This window comes from Meleagris gallopavo, chromosome 1 (genome assembly GCF_000146605.3).
Source record: "Meleagris gallopavo isolate NT-WF06-2002-E0010 breed Aviagen turkey brand Nicholas breeding stock chromosome 1, Turkey_5.1, whole genome shotgun sequence".
Taxonomy (NCBI): domain Eukaryota; kingdom Metazoa; phylum Chordata; class Aves; order Galliformes; family Phasianidae; genus Meleagris; species Meleagris gallopavo.
In genome coordinates, this window is record NC_015011.2 from 167,084,433 (window position 1) to 167,105,155 (window position 20,723).

At 40.3% G+C, this 20,723-nt stretch overlaps 1 long non-coding RNA gene across 1 annotated transcript; it reads left to right on the forward strand.

Annotated features, from left to right (window-relative positions):
* Positions 1-10,732: 10,732 nt before the first annotated feature.
* LOC109365415 lies at positions 10,733-20,199 on the forward strand. The gene is made up of 5 exons (XR_004158630.1): positions 10,733-11,560; positions 11,650-12,095; positions 12,867-13,008; positions 17,203-17,289; positions 19,208-20,199. It is a non-coding gene; the product is annotated as an uncharacterized LOC109365415 (long non-coding RNA).
* Positions 20,200-20,723: the final 524 nt, after the last annotated feature.

A 20,723-nucleotide genomic window follows, 5' to 3' on the forward strand; every position in this document is an offset into this window, starting at 1 on the left:
GCCTGTTGAAACTTATCAAGGCAAGTCCATGGCACAGTGAAGGTGAAATATAGACCAAAAGATGCAATAAAACCAATCCACTATCAGATAGCGCAGATGCAGCATTAATGAATGTATACTTTATCCTGTGCTGTAAAATTTGGGGTCCTTTTTGCAAAAATGACAGCCAGCTTCCTGCAGAGTACATGAAGTTGCCCTTCTCAGTGCCTTGGGAAGAAGGCTACCTTGCTGGATAAAACCATACATGCTTTCAAACCCATGCTGCTGTAGTTTAGCATAAGAAGCTTGCACCCCACAAAACATTTACATGTGAATAACTGTTGATATTGGTGACATAATCATGCAGGATCAGTTAGGTATGAGGTGAAACATTGAGCAGAAAGCCTCAGAATTTATATTACCTTGACACCATGTAGTCTCCAGAAATATTTGTAATTTATCTTTCCTTTCTGTGAAGTAAAAAGTTTAATTTTAAGCATGTGAACATATGGGAGAAGTTACTTAAAACTTTTGGTGTACTGGGATGGGCAACAGCGATTTACTGATAGAATTGATTCTGATCTGTTGGGTGGAGAACCTGTCTTTTGTAAGAAGAATATCCATATCCTCTCTCACACCACGCTCTCTTTTATAAACTCTTCTATGTTCATTATATTTGCTTCTTCTTTTACCTTATTAGTCCTAATTTTGTACCACCGTTGATTTAGACTTTTTAATGCTGCCTGCTTGTTCATTCTTCTTTCCTTGACCTTTTCTTCCAGTACATAGGTTACTCTAAAAGTAATGTCTCCTATTTATTTCTGTGGAAACTGCAACGGATACAAAGAGCAAAAGAACACTATTTGATAGAGCGAATTCTCAGATACAAAACCCTATTTTTCAACATAATCACCACCATGAGCTGCGCACTTTCGCCAGTGATGAACAAGAGTTTGCATGTCGCATATGTAATCATTTGTACCTCCAGAGGTAACCACATTTGTTCTGTGAAGGTTCTATGAAATCATGGGTCACTATTGGTTTATTTATTTTTTTTTTTTTTTTTTTTCCAGAGGAGCCATTCTGATTTGATGCTATCCCTTCCTCATCAGAATTTTTAATCTCCATATTTCATAGAATCAAAGAATCACAAGGTTGGAAAGGACCTACAAGATCATCTAGTCCAACCATCCTCCCATTACCATTGCTACCACAAACACTAAACCACATCTTGTAGCTCCTCATCCATTCACCTCTTGAACACTGCCAGGGACGGCGACTCCACCACCTCCCTGGACAGCCATTTCAGTGCCTGACCACTTTCTGAGAGAAAAAGTTTTTCCTTATGTCTAACATAAACCTCCTCTGGTACAACTTGTGGCCATAAGTTTTTTTAAATGACAGCCCCTAAGTCTGGCCACAATTTACCAAGCTCAGCAGTAACATACTTTGGGACTTTTTTGAACTAACAACTTCAGGCAAAGAGTTGGTGTGCACACAGTGATTTATTTTGTTAGCAAATCAGTTCACTCATTCTTAAATTCTCTATGAATCTCCAAATACAGCAATCTGGTTCTAGGTCTGAGACACTGATTTAAAGGCACTAAAGTCAGAGGTAGTCCTTCAGTTGATGCCAGCAGATTTTTTTTAGGATCTGACCAGTTTGCCTTAACCTCTTCCTATCAATTGTGTTCAAAATGGAAATAGCAGTGAGTTACTGCTGGAGATGGTGTTCTCTGTAAATTTAAAATTGATTTCTTGTACAGATGTAAAAGAATATAATCTAATTGCTCTTCAGAGTACATGATGTTCTGAACCAGTGATATTTTACAGTTCAAAAACCTTTGATGTACTTTTTAAAGCCACTTTTAATATGTATCAAATGTCAAAGTTTCCAGAAGCTCCAAGATCTCTCAGATAAATGTCATTTTTTTTACACCCACAATTATCTTAATAGATTAGGATAAAAGGAGATTAAACACCTGTAATAGAAATATGTAAAACTCATTTTGACTTCTTCTGGGGGAACTTCTTTTGGGATTTTTTTTATTTAAAATAAAAACAGATGTTTTTAAATACAGAAACAATAGATTTTATTTCTGTTCTCCTTCTAAGCATGTTTAAATATTTAGTGTCAAGTCTGTGTGAAAGATAATGTAAAAATAATTCACAGTGCCCTTAAGTGAAATTATGCTCTGATGTGGAGATGAATGAGTAGGAAGAAATATGATAAGGACTGATTGTAAATGCAAGGCAGTCTAAATCATTTAGGAAACCTACTGTGAAGTAATGTTTGGGCACACTGAAATGTTCCTGTGCTAAAAAGAGTATTCAAGAGTGACTACAGGTAAGGGGCCTGGGAAAGACAGGCTCTGGATATGACTTGAGCATCTTGTATCTGTGCATCAAGGAGGTGAACTGTGCCCAGAGAAGGGCTGTAGGATTGACCACAGTCCTCAAAGCATGCCTCAAGGCAAGCAAGTCAACAAACGTGTAAGTTCCTATATCAAAACCAGAAATGCGCTGTGAACAGGCTTTTTGAACTCTGAAACAAGCTAGGCTTTAATAACATCCAGTTGGTGCAAGATGAAGCAGATAAACGTAAACTACAAATAAAGCACACATTTTTAATAGAGATGTTAATTAAACTCTGGAACAATTTACCATGGGTTGCGGTAGATTTACCAGCACTGGAATCATTTAAATCAAGTTCATATGTTTTTCTGGAGGTCTCCTCTAGCTGAAAGGGAATTAACTCAAGGCATTCCTTTGGCTGTTATTATTCAGAAAGTTAGATCAGATGATCTCGGTATTTTCTGGTCAGGTTAAATACTAATCTATCGAAAAACCCCACCTTTGCCTGTATAGAATGAGAAAGATTAACTATAATCTGAAAGAAATAATACATCACAAACAATTCTGAACAGAAGGCAGCCACAGAGAGAAGCAGGTGCTGGAGCTGGTGGCCAGGGACCTTGGCAGTCAAACAGTTAAAGATATAAAAAGAACCAGAGGAGTAAAATAGTTAATTTAATAGCATGAAAATGGAAAGCAATAAAAACACCTCTGGAAAAAAGAAAAGCATGGGTTTTGGTACTCTCATGGGGAATAATTGGAGGGAAGAGGAGAAATGTATGTATCAGACACATAAAGATAGTATAGTCAGAGATTATTTATTTGTTTCACTGAGTGACATGATTTAGAGCCCTCATTGGCATGGGTTGATGGCTGGGCTAGATGATTTTGAGGGTCTTTCTGACCTCTATGATTCTACGATTCTGTGAATCTACTTTGGGAACAAATAGGGAAATAATTGTTTTTTTTTCTTAAGTGCACAAGTCAGTGATATGCATTAACTACATCAAATAATTTTTACAGAGTATAATGGTATTATGTTTTAGAAAGCTGATGAAATTCCTGTTTTGTTGCTTAGAAGATTAGCATGTATAAGACTTCTCAGCACATACATATTTGGTGAGATTGCAAGGTTATGAAAAATTTGAATTATCTTGTGTGCCAATCTTTTATTTCTAAGGAGGTGTTTTCCTTGGAATTTATTTAATCAACTCCAAAGTATCCAGATACATTTATTTGGTATAAATTATAGCAGCCTTATTCTAATTTAGCAGATCTCTTCCCAGTGATTGTTACTAACTTAACAGGTACCAGCAAAAAGGGTGTACAGACTTGGCATAACAATGAGGTAAGGATGGTCTGATCTGCTTTTAGCATCTGCAACCAATAGAATGCAAAAGTAGGCCCAAAAAAGACTCTGAAGTAGCACAAAACATGATTAAGTACTGGGGCTGGTCAGGCTGGTAGTTGAACTCCGTGGTCTCAAAGGTCATTCCCACCCTAGATGATTCCATAATGCTGTAAGTCCCTGAGTTACCTGGTCATGGCTCTGTGCTCTCCATCCACCATTCTGTTCTTATAGAATTCTTCAGCCAGTCCTTCTCTGCCTGGGACAACAGGGATGCACTCTATCACTGCATGGCCAACACTTCCTATGGAATGGGCTACTTGGGATATGGCATCCAGTCTGAATCTCTGGAGATATCTGATGTTTCCCAATGTAAAATGCTGATGAAAATGCACAATATTTGAAGTTTGCAAAGGGATCTTCCTCCAACCCAAGCTTCTATGAAAGGAGGCCAGAGTAACAAAGTTGTGGTGCTTGGAAATCAGCTTTTAAGATAATCTTTGGATCTTTAAATAAATTTATAGAAAAGCTTTAAATGTAGCAGCACTTAGCAAGTCTTGAAAGTCAGATTTTAATCCAGGCTCTGGATCAAAGGCACTTCTGCTTTGCAAAGGGCAAATTACATCTGTTTGTAACAGGCAGACCAGCAATCGCACCCTGCTGTGACAGGAAACATAGCCCCAGGAGGTGACCAGCTGCTTTTTCCCCAGGATGGGTTGCTTGTTTTATCCATGAGACTGCCAAACAGCAGTAGGCATGGGAGAATGGGAGCCGTCAGCTCCCACACCTCCTCTCCAAGGGATGTGACATCTGGGGAGGGCTGCAAGTGGTGATCAATGCCATTTCTCTTTTTGGCTCTCCATAGAATCACAGAATCATAAAGACAGAATCATTAAGGCTGGAAAGGACCTCTAAGTCCTCACCTAGTCCAACTGTCTACTTGTCACCACCATGTTCACTAACCATGTCCTAAGTACCACCTCCCTGGGCTACCTGTCCAATGCATTACCACTCTTTCTGAGAAGATTTTTTTCCTAATATCCAATCTGAAATATCCAATTCCAGCTACAATTTGCCTCCAGACACCTGAAGTTTAGTTTCCCCTAAAGAAATAAGGTAGGAGCATAAATGATATAAGCAGTTAACTCACTTGGTCTTTACTTTTTGTGCAATAGCAGATAGCACAGGGTACTCAGAAAAGGGCTACTTGGGGATCTACATAGCATGAAATGCATGCCCCATGGGGCAGGGGTCCTGTGGATGTGGGGCAACACGAATGGTAGCTGACCTTTTGGTTCTGCTGTAACACTATAGCACTCAGAGAGCCTTGAACTTGCCAATATCTGATGCCAAGGAAATGGAAAAGCGAGTGGTGGCCATTTTCTACACCCATGTTTCCTCTGTACCGACTGAGAATTGTGCATCCTGGCTTTATGTGCACCCCCTCCCCGCAGCGTTGTCATTTCACAAATGTACTTCAGGAAATGTTGTGAATATAAGCCATAAAGACTTCGTTCTTTTCAAATGCCAAACTGTGCCTGTGGGTAATATGGTATTATTTTTTTTTCAAAAAAACTTCATTTTGGGATACAGGAATGCCAATGATGCGGTGGTTGTAATTGCTTTTGGGACAGCGATGTGACCTGCAGCAAAACGTATGCAAAATGAAAGCACCAAATTCTGGTGGCCAGATGAGCAGAGGAGAATATGCACATCTCAAAAGCATAAGGCAGGTAGGACACATACACAAAAAATGCTGGTTTCTCTTAAAAATGAAGATGAAAATTGACATCTGGAGGGCTGAGTATTGTGCAGCTGATAAATTATTATAATGTTGCAGCTGCTTGTGTGAAAGCTTGTCAGAAAAAGAAATGTAATAAATGCTCATTTTAAAACCTGTTTTTTCTTTACTCTTTGCCTTTGTGCTAGTTTTCAGGACATAATGAAGACATCCTTTAAAGTCTGAGGTTTTAAAATTAAGTAATTTTTTGAAATTACGAACATAAAAAGTCAGACACTTTGAAACATGTGAAACCAGATGACATTTTTATTTGCATCTCACTCATACGAAAAGAGTTTAATGTTTTGCCATCAGGTGGGGCTGGGAAAAAAATCCTTAAAGACCTTTTCTTCATGATGGCAATAAAAAGAAAAAAAAACGAGACTGAGTGAGGAGGGGTGCAGGGATAAGGAAAGCTGAAGGAAAACAGGGTTACCAAAAAGCCGAACCAGAGAAACCTTGTTTTAGTGGGAACTTTCATTCTGCAAATGCTGACATGTTTGCCAAGTTTCTTCTAATTTCAGGGCTTCAAGACTGAGCATTTTAAGGAGGACTATTTCTTCATACATGCCTGAACCAGAGAGATGAAGTTAGCAGTGCTTGTATTTTCATTAAACCTTACATATTTCTCATTACACATCACGGATCCTTTGTTAATTCTCTCTGTCCCTCTCTTAGGAGTTTCTTTGCACACTGACAGCACTCACATCTGCAGAAGTTCACTAAAATGCACCAAATCTACATTCTTCAGTGAATGACATTATATAAGCCTGATTACTGAATAGCGGGATTTATATTTGTTTCCACAAAGAAAGGATAGGCTTGATTTAATAAAAGAATAATGTTGTTACGTGTGAAAAAAAAAAGAAACAGAAACTGTGAAGGAGTCTGAGAATCACAGAATTATAGGATGGCCTGGATTGAACAAGACCTCACAGATCATCTACTTTCAGCCTCCCTGCCATGGGCAGGGTCACCAAACACTAGCCTAGGATGCCCAGAGCCACATCCAGCCTGGGAAGTCCAAACTTCCCAGGCCTCTTCCCCACCATGGTCAGACAAGGTTCTTCTCCTGTGCGTGAAGGGGGCTGGGCCTGCGACCAGAGCCATGTGGGGAGATAGGAGCATGCAGAAGTGGTCTGTGCAGCCTGGGGAACAGGCTTTGTAAAGACAAGGGGAAAACCGAATGCTTTGTGCAACACAGTGTGCTGCAGATGACCCATTTTCTGCCAAAAGAGATCTGTCAGGCTTATGAAAATCCTAATTGGATTCACAAAGCAGGCAATGTGCATTCCCTAGGAGAACTTGGAGTTAAGGACATAGCTTATTCTTGCCTGGCCTGAGTTATCCCTAACACTCACTGAGTTGTCCTACGATATCTCTTCTATTATAATAAGAAGAGTTATGACATTATCACAAAATCTGTGGCATATTTCTGCATGCTACCAATTGCCAGCCTAATTTTGGTTAAAATTATCTGCACATGAATTTTGCACCACCTACTGGTAAATGAACTTATTTCCAGATGTCAAGGCAGGAGATTTTGCCCTGTGAGACAAAGTGTCCTTAAAATGATCAAGATAGTCATCTTATTAAAACATGTAGCTACTGTTCTGGGAGAATGTTCAGCTCCTCGTCACTACCTTGTTAACGAGTTATAAATGGTTTTGAGTGATAGCAATACAAGACAGATTTGAGAGTGTCACGTAGCACAGAGAGGCAGCTGTGTAAGGGAAGCTGCACTGAGCTGTTGGGAATTTTTGCTGCAGTTTCTTTTCTAGTTAAAAACAATGAAATCAGAGGATAAAGACTAAAATTTGTCTTGGTAATGTCTGAGTTTGGTACTGTTTATTTTTCATGTCCTAGAGCCTATGTGATGCTTTGTAGACAGAAATACAATGTCTCATATGAAAGTGGTATCTTAGTCTTCAAATGCAGAAGAATGCAGATTCATTTTCTCTGCTTTCATCCCAGCCTTGATTGGCACCTGGTGGTGCAACCATAAAATGGTAGTAAAAGAGAGAAACTAAAATGTGGAAAAAATGGACAAAAAATTGTTTCAGCATATTCTCTAGGTTTGGCTCCTGCTGCTTCTTATGAGGCATCTTCTCCATTTTGAATCAGTAGTTTTAAGGCTCAATTGGCAACATGGAAATCATCTGAAGGTATCCAAGCTAGTTTATTATAGACTTTGCGTTCAGTTTGTAATTTATGGTTTTTCTTGCTGTAAAAGTGGGATGTCTCTTACATCCTCTTCCCACTTCACCCTTGTTGACCCAAGAGGTAAGGATTTACAGCTACTTGTGCCAGCATGTCCAAGTGAGCCCTGGGGCAATGCACCTGAGTCTCTTACCACCTTCCCACCTTCCAGCTCTCTGGAAAAGTGGAGCAGCAGGATTTGGTGAAAGATGCTTAACACTCCTCCACTAAATAGTGAGCAGGAAAAGAGCCTCTTTCTTTCCAGGCACCCTCAGTATGCTAACTGCCAGCTTTTTGTTACTCTTTGTTACTAGCAAAGAAGAAACTAAGTTAAAATGAACTAAGTATTATTAAAAAGGAATGGTAACATCTGAAAATCTATCTCATTGTAGATGATCACCACATTGTTCTTTATCTGTTTTATTGCTACAAAATCATAGGTGAATGTATTCCCCTGAGAAAAAGAGCGGAGAGGTAGATGACCCTCAGCTCTGTTTCACCAAAAGACTATAGACCTCTGAACTGAGGGTAGTCATGGTGAAGAGGGCACAGCCATACAAATGGGGGACCACAGATTCTCCCCAGAATGTCATTTTGAAGCAGATGTGAGATAGATGGATGTAGGCCAACAGTATCCTGGGCTGCATCTAAAGAGGGGTGGCCAGAAGGGAGAGGGAAGAATTGTCCCTCTCTACTCTGTCTTATCAGCACTCCATCTGGAGTACTGTGTCCAGATCCAGGGCCCTCAACACAGAAAGGATGTGGAACTTTTGGAGGTGGTCCAGGTAAGTGCATGAAGATGATCAGAGGGCTGGAGCTCTTCTCTTATGAATAAAGACTGAGGGAGCTGGGATTGTCCAGTCTGGAGAAGAGAAGGCTCTAGGGAGACTTCACTGTGGGCTTCCAGTATTTAAAGGGAAATTATAAATGAGGAAAATCGACTTTTTACATTGGTAGATAGTGATAGGACAAGGGGAGATGGTTTAAAACTAAAAGAGGGGAGATTTGGATCAGATTTCAGGGGGAAGTTTTTCACTGAGGAGACAGAGAGGCACAGGTACAAACTGCCCAGAGAGGCTGAGGGTGCCCCATCCCCGAAAAAGTTCAAGGCCAGCTTGGATGGGGTCCTGGGCAGCCTGATCTAGCACTTCATCTAGCAGTTAGCAACCCTGCCCACGGTAGGAGGCTTGGAATGAGATGATCTCTGAGGTACCTTCCAACCCAAGTCATTCTATGATTCCATGTGTTTGGAATGTGAGCCAGAAAAAGAAATTAGGATCTGTTTTTGTCTACAAATAGTAAAGGATCTCCTGAATGCTGTTTTTTTTTCTGGTAAGGATGAGCCGGCCTCCAGGTCTCTCTAAGCAGGTTAAATTTAGGCATGAAATCTAAGCACTCTAACTAGTTTTCCAGTCTTCTGCTGTGCTTCACTGATGAGTATGTGAGAGCCTGGCCCAGGACTCCAGTTGTTAACAATTTGCTCACAATCTGGGATAATCTAATGCAGCCTTCTCATGAAATTCCAATGATTATTTTTAGGAAGTTGGATCTCACACCTCCTAAGGAGAACATCACTAATGCTATTACATGACTTGAAAATGTACAGAATGGATATATCATCAGTACCCATACAAAGCATAAACACAAGCATCATATAGAAGGCCTCTTTGGTGTTTTTGGGAGGGTATATCAGGAAGAGATTCAAGGCTTTGTAGATTGGGCTTAAGATGGAGCAGACCTTGTCTGAGCAGGCTGTGAGCAGATCCTTCAGCAGGGTGCTGCACCCTGAGAGCCCAGGGAAAAAATGGGACATATCTTGCTCTCTCCACTCCTGCTAGTTAGTCTGTCTGGCACTGCAGTGTACATATCCCAGCCATAGGTGCTTAACACTCCACCGGACTCTATGGGATCTGGTTTGGGGCTAAGGATTTTGGTGTGTGTGCCCCAGCATTCAAACATTAGGTGCCGGATTGCTCCACAGAGGTGCTCCAAACATGGCTCATCTGACGGGTTTGACACTGATGGGTGTTAAAGTTACTGAGTCAGAACAGAAGCACTGAGTGTCCTAAGAACTCTTTGTAACTAAGTGTTACAAACAGTGCAGAGTAACTGAGCTAACATCTGACTGTTTATTTAAATGAATTATTAATATTACTTAGCATTACATTGGATATAATCCACAACTGTGGGCTCATTTCACATTAAGGGACTTTACATCCATTGTGGGCTCATTCCACAATATCCCAGATTGCAAACAAAATAGTGAGCAAAGGAACAGCATATTAATCATGGCAATAAAACTTTAGCTGAGAAGTGTCATTAGAAATACCATGTTTGTCATTCTATGAATATATATAAAGGAACAGTATTTACAATTTTTAATGCCTTGGGGCTGACTCACAATAGACAATATCTAGTTTCATACACCAGATAAGTGCTTAGAAAAGATTTAAATCAATTATGCTATTGTAAAGTTTTAAAGTTCAAAGTGCTTAAGATCTATAAAAAATGTCTAGATGTAATCTTAAGGGAAAGAACTAATGGCTTCATGTGGAAATGTGCTCCACAGTCACAACTTGTTCCATTCTGTCATTCTCAGCTAGAGACTCAGAGCTGCAGTGTAACCACAATGAAAAACTGCCTGCTATTAGCATGTATCTAAAAGGGTTTTGATAAACTCCCTTCATGCTAAACTGCAGGAATCTTATGACTGAAGTGGCATTGCAGCAAGCACCCCTTTACTTCCATTTAGTCCACTTAATGAGCAGAAACTGAAATATTCTTTCACTAAAGCCTCTGATTACTGGGAGTGAGCTGAGGAGGGCTGGAGCTGAGACCCTTCCAGCCTCTCTATCTGCTCTGCTGAATGCAAAATTCTGCAGCCCCTTTTTCTGCAAACTTTTCTTCTAGTCCCGGATAACATACATACAACCATCTGTGCCAGAACTGAATTTCATTTATAAAGACTACAGGAAGAAATAATGCTTTGCAGGTTCGTATTCATCAACATAGAGGGTTTTTTTTTTTTTATGAAAAAGAAAAAGGCTAAGGCTTTATCTTTGAGCTAGCTATGTTAAACTCACTGAAAAAAAAAAGAAAAAAAAGTACTTCTGAAAAACTGAGAAGGAATGTGTCCGTATACATATGGAAAATGCAAAAATGTTAACCTTCATGCTGTAGGGATAAGTGTGGGCACTTGCATCTCTGAATTTGCAGGACAAGAGCCAGTTCAGGACTGATATGCACGCAAGCCTGCTCGTGAAATATGAGCTACATAATACTACATCCCAGCAAAATTCGTTGTCTTAAACTCAGTGCTCTGTTAATAGGCTTCGTGGTTTGTTAGGCTTAGGAGATGAATACGGCAGATGTGAAACCATGTGTAATGTAGACACGTCCACATGTTTGTCTACAGATGTAAGAGGAGTAGTGGACTTAGTTTCCTTTATTTATTTATCTTTTTAAACTTTGTTTCACACCTTTTTGTCTTGTACCTCTCTCATATCTCTGTTGCGAGACCAGAGTGATCAGCAGAGGATGCTGCCAGCCCACAGGCATGGTAACAAAGGGCAGAGAGGATCCTGAGCAGCCACGCAGCTGAAGTGAATGCATAAGGAATACGGTTTAGCCTGGCTATGAAGACAAAACTACAAAAAAGTACAAATGAAACAATAGACTTCTTCTTTTATTTACAGCAATTTTGAAAACCTACTTGTTACAGCAGCCTCTACTCTCCCAGTATTTTCAGCCTTCACTCTTGTTTGCCACTGCTGTTGTCTGTGATCTTTCCTTGCTGGTGTTCTCTGATTTGGGGCATACAAAATTCTCATGCTGGTCTCTTCAGAAGCACCCAGTAATAGTGAACTTGTCAGGACAAACTCGCACGCCGCTCATTCCATGTGAGTACACTTTGCTTCTGTGTACGCAAAGAAGCACTTAAGAGAGTTTATTATGAATAATAGTAAATTATTCTACATTTTCTTATCAGATAATATGAAATCAAGTAGCTGTTGAGGCATGTTGGACAGATATCTGCAAAAGTAATGATATCTGAAGATCCACAACAAAAAGGAAAAAATTTGGAAGGCTTTCAGTCAGCTCGCAGCAGCTGCAAGTGTTGCTTTGGAGAAAATAACAAACCCATCCAAGTGTCTCTCTCAGCACAGTCTCACCAAGTTATACAGATCACAGATCACAGAATGGTTTGGGTTGGAAGGGACCTCAAAGATCATCTAGTTCCAACCCCCTGCCATTGACAGGGATGCCTACCACTAGATCAGTCACTAGACCAGGCTGCCCAGGACCGCATCCCACATGGCCTTGGACACCTCCAGGAATGGAGTTGTCAAAATTTGTATTTGGCTTCTCATTTGGATATATTCCCAAAAAGGGAATTGGAACAATCAGCTAGAATTGAGTCAGTAAGTCATCCAGGTAAGAGAAATAATAAAAATAAACAATAAAAAATAGTGGTCCTATGTTTGCAAAAGCATATGACACTGGAGATAGTGCTGAAGTTGCTTTGGTATTACTAACCTTATTTTCCCGTCCATTATTTATATTCGAATTGTACAATACATATAATATGATATGCAAGATAAAACTTCATTCTAGAATTAGCCAATGCCCTGAAGGCCATGGTACAAGTGCTTCTATTTGTATAGGATTTGATCAGCTACTCTATTCCTGCTGTTTCATAGGTTAGACATCTGTAACAAAAATGAGTGGCTGTACTGACAATTAACAACACAGAAACCAGCAAGAAAAAAAAAAAGATGAATGCAGCTGCAAACGCAGTGAAAGAAGGACACCTTGCTGGTACACAAAGTTTCATATGTATCAAATAGAGTTCAATTCTTTTTAATTTATTTGAGCATATTTTAGTGCATGAAAATTATGGTTTTCTGAACAAAGGCAATTAATGAAGGAAAAAATGTATTTAATTGCATAAAGATGGTTTTGCTTTAATTATTATTTTAATTTTTGTTTTTAGAGACAATTTTGTCTAACATTATGGATGGTGATGATTTTCACTTGGAAGCTGCATCTCTTTTTGGAAAAAAATCATTACACAGTGTTGTAACTATAACAACATTCTATTTCTCCACTGCTGTTTTACAAATTTAATTTATTGTACTTATGAGCAAAACCTATAGGAGTTTCATAAGCATTTAAATTCTATATGTGTTTCTTTATTTTTGCCAGACTTACTGATTGAAGGCATATTAATGAGCCATACATTAGGAACATCAGCACCATCCACATGCCACATGTTAGCTGAAGGAAGTGATTCTGGGCTGTCCATACAGTGAAGGATGAAACATCATCACATGCCTTTTGCACATAGGTATGGACATGTGTGTGTGTGGTAACAGTAACCTCTCTCTGCATCTTCTCTTTGCTTCTCTTTACATTACTTCAGTTGCAGTAAAGCCTTTCTGCAGAGCCAGATGGACTTTATTAGGACAGCAAGTAAGGTGTTTCCCAATGTGAGGACTTCAACGCTGTGTTTTGTATATACTCCAAATCTCTCTTTATCTGCATGAAAGGAACTAATGCCTGGGTGGCCAGATGTCTCATCTGTGCCTGTTCAGTTCTCATTTGTTTGCTGAGAAAACAAATGATGTATTGAGTATATGCTAAAGGAGCCATCAAATGAGAGAATTTACAGGGAGAAGATGGCTTTAGATGGCTACAGATTCCTCCTTTTTACATCATTAACAATCACCTTTGTCCTTCTCTTTCTGGCCCAGTAAATGGTGAGCTTTGGAAACGATAACCACATTAACTGTGAGGCTACCATCAGTTCCAACAGCCAGGGCTGCTCTATTCAGAAGGGTGCTGAGATGTATTGTCTAAACAAATAAACATCAGGTCATGTTGGGGAATGAGCCAAGTTAATCAATAATTTAATTACCAGTGACCTCATTTTCTTACTTCCAGTTGAAAGAGAATTTTTGCATTCTCACATAAGCTATCATTTATCCAACTTCTTACAGATGGATTCAGATGATCCTTTTCCTGCCTTGAGGATAAGATGAACTTAATACAAAATTATAAATGAAAAACAGATGTCTAGATATATATTCTTCTCCTCATAGCTTGCATTGCTATGCAATGGTAAATACAATTGCATTTACCCAAAATACTCATAACGAAACATTTTCTGCCAAAAGTTTAGCTTACCTCCAATGGAGGCATGTTGCTGTGGTGATAGCTGCATCAACAGGACACAACTGTTAGCAATGTTTTCAAAAGTTGCAAGCCCTTTCAAGAAGGCCAATGTTCACATGTTGTAGCTATTATTATTCGCTTTTATTGGGGAAGCAGCTGGCTGGAGGTCCAGAAATAGAACAGGTTTAAAGTGAAGCAGAAAATCTCATTAGTATCTAAAAATAAGTCATCTTCCAGGATGGAATTTGAAACCACCAGTTTTTATGCTTTTGAATGCCCTATGCTATTCCTGTTGGAGTTCTCTTCATAGAATTTTAATAAGAACTCTTTGAAGTTGGACTTTGTCTGGAATGTTTCTTTGGCTTTAAAGCCCACATTTCACATGCAGTTGTTTTAGCTAAAGAAAAAAGAAAAAGAAAAGCACCTGGATAAGAACAGGTGGTGCAACGCACAATTTTTTATAAGCATTTGGGATTTATGTGGTGTGTGGCACCATAGCCATCCCCACAGACAGGCGTGCCACAGAGAAGCAAGCATTACGTGTACTCAAGAGATTAAGCTTCCATTTTAACTGCTCTTTTGATTTCTGACTGTATGATATTGTCCATATAGATGCACTAGCACATTGCACCTAATTACTGTGCATATATTAATTATAATTCTGGCTTGAGATTCCCTGTAGAAATCAATATGCTTGTTCCTTGGCTCTCAACAAGGAAGTCAAGAGCCAGTCCTTGCTCCAAAATGATGGCAAGTAACATGGGGAGCACAATGGTAGCACCAATACCTCCACTATGCTGATGAGAAACCTGAGTGCAGGAAAACAGAAATTATTGACCCAGACAAACTAAGTCTATGTCTAGACACCATAGTGGGAGAAATGTGAGTTTCTGAGTCAGGATGTGCACAAAGGTCATGTTTTGATCACATTTTGGATGAAAGTCATGTGCATGCCAGCCATCCCCCACTGGGTTGCCGGTCTTCATAGGTAGGACAATGGGGATGTGGGAAGGCAAGGCAGAAGCTAAAGCAAAACCCAGCAGATACCCACTGTGGGCAGTCAGTGAGCTGGGTGCAGGCAACGCTGCACCTTAGCAGCTAAATGAGCTTAGGGCAAAGACACAAAGAGAAAAAAAAGGTAAATCCAACCTCCACAACACCAGCTCCCATCCTTAGGTGAAAATACGTTATGTATATGCACAAACATTTAACAGGTTTGAAATGTTCAGATGGTTCTCAGTGCACAGCAATGAATTTTAAAGAGAGTGATGGGGAAATCACTGGAATAGTTCCACAATTGTCCAGGGCCATTTGCAGGCTCCTGGGAAGAGCACTTCTGTGCAGCCTTCCTTTTCAGTGCGTAGAGACACAGAGGAGATTTGTTAGACATCTTGGAATGTGAGATATTTACTTTAAAAACCAAGAGAGAGTTGTATAGCACATCATGGATGGGTTACTGATGAGCTGTTAGATGTTTTAACATTTTGAGTGTACTGAAGAAGAAAATGCTTCCAACAGAGAATACAGCCTCTGAGCGCTGCCTTTCTTTACACCCCAGTGCTGCTTCAGTAGCAGTAACCATCTAAGGCCACGAGCCTCCAAATAAAGGCAATATGGTCTATATTACCCAAAGATGGTCTTTATTACCTCTTCCCACGAATGCCGCTTTGTGTTCATTTATGATCTGCATCAGTTTTGGTATAATGGTCTATAGATTTTCCTAAAAGTTTTTATGATAAAACTATTGCAGAATATAGACTATTTTATTAAAAGCTTTGTGAGCATCTGAAGTCAAAGCCTCACTGTTAACTGCACCTCAAACTTCAATACAACTGTAGGATTTATACCTATGCAACTAATCACATCTTCAGCAAGCACATTACTTTCATTTAAAAAAGCATCTCAAAATGTGTAAATTCACAGATGTTAATGATTACACACGTTTTCCCTTACTGCTTCAAAGCCAATACAGAAAATATTCTGCTGTAATTTGCACTGCATTGATGAGAATTTAATTAATATCAATGAAATAAAAAATTGAATTCCGAGACTTTTTGCTTTTAACATACATGGAGATATTTCTGGATATGTTTGTTTGGGATAAAAACAGAATTGTCTTGCTTGGGGCAGCAGGATTGCTGCTGTGAATGTGAAGTCAAAGGTGTGCACTGTCAGAGAGAAGAGAAAGAACCCAAAAGACCGTCTTCACCCATAGCAAGGTCTGGCTGTTCGGAGCAGAACAACGGTTTCAAAGCAGAATCATACATCTTATGGGAATGATAGAAAAAAAAAGAGTAAATAAATTGGTGAGTGAAAATACCCATCAATATCCAAATGCAACTGCAGTGGGGTTTTTTGGATACCATACACATTCTGCTACAGAGATTTCATCCATGCTCTCTCTATCTTTTTATTTTGTTTCATGCCAATATGCACATTTTTTAAAAAGGATCATTTCTCCATTTCTATTATAATTCCAGTTCCTTTCATCATAATCTAAGGCATCAAAACACAACAAGAAGTATAAAAAAGCCCCACTATACAAATATCTGTGATCCCAAAAAGTTTATTGACCTGTAGAAATATGTGCTCTATGAATTAAATTGTCATATGCTTTTCCTTCTTTGAAGCTCATGTAATTGAAGCTGATGTAAACATCTGGGTCTGTTCAAGTCCTTTCTGCATGATGGCAAAGATATTCATGGAAGTCTGGGCTCCTGAACTCCAATTTGTGGTTGTATATAAGCTCTGTGTTGTACTTTCCACTTACATTAGAAGGACTCACTCAATCCTAACAATTTTCAGAACTTTAAATACAAGTGGCTAAGTACAGCTTTAGCAGGCAGACTTAAGGCTCTGCTTCCAAAATTTTTGATCTAATCTCTGCAATAGTTTTTTCAAAGGGGCGGTCTCTGTTTTCTGAGAAGCAAAGCATTTTAAGTGGAATTTAACATGTGCACAAACAGACATGCAGACAAGTATTCTTCCTGTCTCTATGATATCAAAACCAAAAGCTGGTGTCATGGCTCAGGGTGGTACAGGGGTGCATACAGCTGACACTTCACACATGCTGCAGCTTACTGCATGCCTAAGCTACAGCGCAGGTCACTGCAGCCTGTGCCCCAGTGTCCCTCCTACGGGGACAGACCTGCTCCTAACAGGACTCTGGGTTCGCCACACAGCAGTTCTACAGTGGTAACCACTGTCCAAATGCCTGAAACGCTCAGAATAAAAAAATAATTCAAATTCTTTCCGTTCATGTCTTTGATCTGGAAATTTATTACCCTCTTCATGCCCTCTTTAATGACAGGACAACATTTTTGCCTTCTAATCAGCCATTTTCAAGGTTACTTCATTTCCCCCCTAGGTGTTCTGGAGCTGAGGCGTTAGTGCTTATGACTAGTTGCATGCAAATACATGCCCTCTGTTTTGTGTATTACACTGCATCAACAAGGTATGTTACTGACGCATCATTCTGGGGAGCATTTGTGTTCAGGTTAGTTCAGCAGTTTCACTTGGTAACCATGCTGCACACACACAGAACCTTTTCTATTTAGGAATTAAACTGACTTTAGGAAGGCTGGGAAAACAAGCATTTAAGTCCACTTCCTAATCAGAAGTCACATACAAGCTTTTAGAGGCTGTAAGCAAACAGGGTGCTTTGTCGTGACAAAGCATGCAAGCTAAAGCTGTTCCCCTGCTGCAATGATGATCCTGAGTTACTGCTCTGAAGCTGTTCTGCTGCAGTTTGAGGCCTTGCTCAAAGGTGCAAGAATGCAATAGGGTCCCATCTCAGCTGTGATTCATCATTTAGTGCAAAAACGCTGTAGGAGACTTCAATAGGACCCTGTAGGAGGTTTTGGCAGGACTCTGTATCTTCACTGTCTGCCCAAGTGGAGCTCATTATAGGACTGGGCCCCAGATGGCCTTCTTATTGTATTATACCATACCACTATGGGCAAAGGAAGCTAAGGAAACAGATTTTCAGACACAACAAAGAGCAGCATTATGTGAACACAGGGTATTGAAGGGAGACATCTGATACTGCATGGCATTTTTACAGGTGCTTAATTTCAAACACGAGAACAACCATGCTGCTGTCAGTGAATTGCTTATGAACTTAAAATTAAACGCATGCTTTGTTGGATTAAGGCTGTAGTGTAGTCTTGCCAAACTTAGCCCCTGGTTCTTTCTAACTGTATGATTAGGCCAAGCTGCTCTTTGCCATTCCTTTGTGCAATGGTGATTAAAGTGCAATGAGTGGCTCTTTCACATGGCTTTAAAAAAATTAACAACAACAAAAAAAATAATCTGTGTCATTCATGAAGATGCAGCACTGACCAAAGCTATGAGAGATGCTAATATGTTGCCGCCTTTGTTGTCTTTTCATGTCAATGAATATTACAGGTATGTGTCACTTTCACTACCACAAATCATTAGTCATGTTAGCAATGCAGCTGAAGCGTACCCGTGCCTGAAGTCATCTGGATGCCTACCAAAATGCAGCTCAGGATACGCTTCAGTGAAATCATAGCAAACACGGTGTGCAAAGTCCTTGTCTGCTCGCTAGGGGCACCCACTGGCACCAAGAAATTTACACTTCCATCTAAATTTTAGAAACAGCTTTGGGGGGAAGTGAGAGCAACAGAGTTTACTTGAGGTTTCATCAGAGACAGAGAATTTGTTTTGAATGATTCTGACTATTTCATCAGTGGTCAGTATTTTTTCTGGTTCTAGTTATGTAAATTCATTTGTAACTTTCTGTTGGAAGAAGAGTTTCCTACATAACTTTGGTTTTTGAAAAGCAGAGGCGGACCGATGCAAACACAAGGCTAAGGCCTTGCATATACTATGGTTTTAAACAAACCCTGATCCAAACCCAACTCCAAATCCAACTGAACACTTTGATGGACAGACTTTGATTTCTGCTCTGCATTTTCCTGCAACGTTTTCATTCCCAGTGGGAATAAATTCCTCAGGGAGGGGAAAAATAAATCATAGAGTCATAGAATATACTCAGTTGGAAGGGATCCACAAGAATTTTGAGTTCAACCCCTGGCTCCACACAGGACCACCCCAAATCCAAACCCTATGTCTGAGAGCACTGTCCAAACACTCCCTGAGCTCTGGCACTCCAGGGCACAGTTGGCCCTTTGGGCTGCAGTGCACACTGTCAGCTCGTGTCCAGCTGCTGTCACCCAAAACACCCAGATCCCTTTCTGCGGGACTTCTCTCCATCCTCTTGCTTCCTAGTCTGTACAAAGACCCAGGGTTGCAGCTTCCATATGCAGAACCCATCACTCACTCGTGTTAAACATCCCGTGGTTGGTGATTTCCCAAATCAAGCCTCATATCTAGGTGCTTAATTTTAGACACCCGAGTCTGATGAAGAGTCTTCCTGGAGATCACAGGCGCTGCTGTGACTGATATCCCGCCAGACTGGAAGCCCAGCCCTGCCTCGCCGTTCCTGCAGCGGTCACCTTAGGAGAAAACTCTGCAGCGACAGCGAACATTCACGGCTCGGCAGTGCCGCTCGCGGGGCTGTGGCGACCTCTCGTGGTAAACACCCGACCAGCAAACCCTGTCCCCTGCTGTACGGCAGCACCTTGCCCCTGCTGAGCGGGGTGGGAGAGAGAGAATTAACACGAATTAGCAAGAAGAAATAAGCAATGCAATGACTAGCGCTTGATGTCAGTGCTGGTAAAATCATACAGCGTGAAAATCCATGCTTTTTGAAGTAATTGGTGCCTATATTCATTGTGCATATATATTTTTCCATGACATACAGTTCAGAAGAGATTTTACATACCCATGGCCTGAAAAGGGGTCTGCTCTTTGAACCTTCCTTAGATAGCAATCCTGCAACTTTTCATGTCTTTTTGCAATACTGCTTTTGTGGAGGTAAAAATATATGTGGTTTTATGCCTGCATCGTTCAGTATCTTAGGGTTTCTTCATTGCATTGTTCCCTTCCCTTCTCTTCTCTTCCCTTCCCTTCTCTTGCCTTGTGTTTTTTTTACCCATGAAATACCTAAGCCCTGAGTTTGAAACACAGTGCATGGAATACTTAATTCAAGTAAAATTATTATTAATATTTTGAATTATGATTCTTTTTTTCCCTGGGTATAAACCTTTTTAGCCATGACCTTTACAATCCCTAAGGCAATCTGAATATGATATCGCCTAAAATGTACATTCGCATACTAATCATGGAGTTTTAATTAAAAAAACCTCAAAAGATATGTCATGGAAATATCACAATGTGTGATTCTTCAAGGCTGATAGCTCAGGCTCCTGTTTAGGCTTTCCAGTAAAGAAAGAAAGGGACTCTCGACATTCTGTTTTGAATGCTCTTTGTGAATGTAAAATAAAGCTATGAACTTTTCCTTCAGGTCTCAGTCTCTGTGTCTGCTCATACAGTTCAGGTGACCCGTTGGCTTGTTTCTGCCAGGGTCATTGCTGGCTCATGCTCAGCTTCCGGCTCACCAAAGCCCAGGGCCTTCCCCACAGACCTGCCTCCAGTCTGATACTCCCAGCCTGTCCTGGTGCAGGGGGCTTTTTCTTCCATGATGTTGCCTTTGACCTTGAATTTCCTAAGGTGCAACCCTTTGAAGTCCCTCTGAATGTCCTGAATTACCTCTCCATCTTGTGTCATCTGCAAAATTTAATTAGAAATAGATCCATGCCTGTCAGCCGTGGATATGGTTGCACGACTCTATGCAGACCAACATGAGTTCACTCCTTCTCTGCTCCAGGGGTTTATGTGGCATCCAGCCTAAGCTGGATACTTTGCCTCTCTGCAGAGCTTAATAGCATAGGTTTAGAATCATAGAATCACAGAATGGCCTGGGTTGAAAAGGACCACAATGACCATCGAGTTTCAACCCCC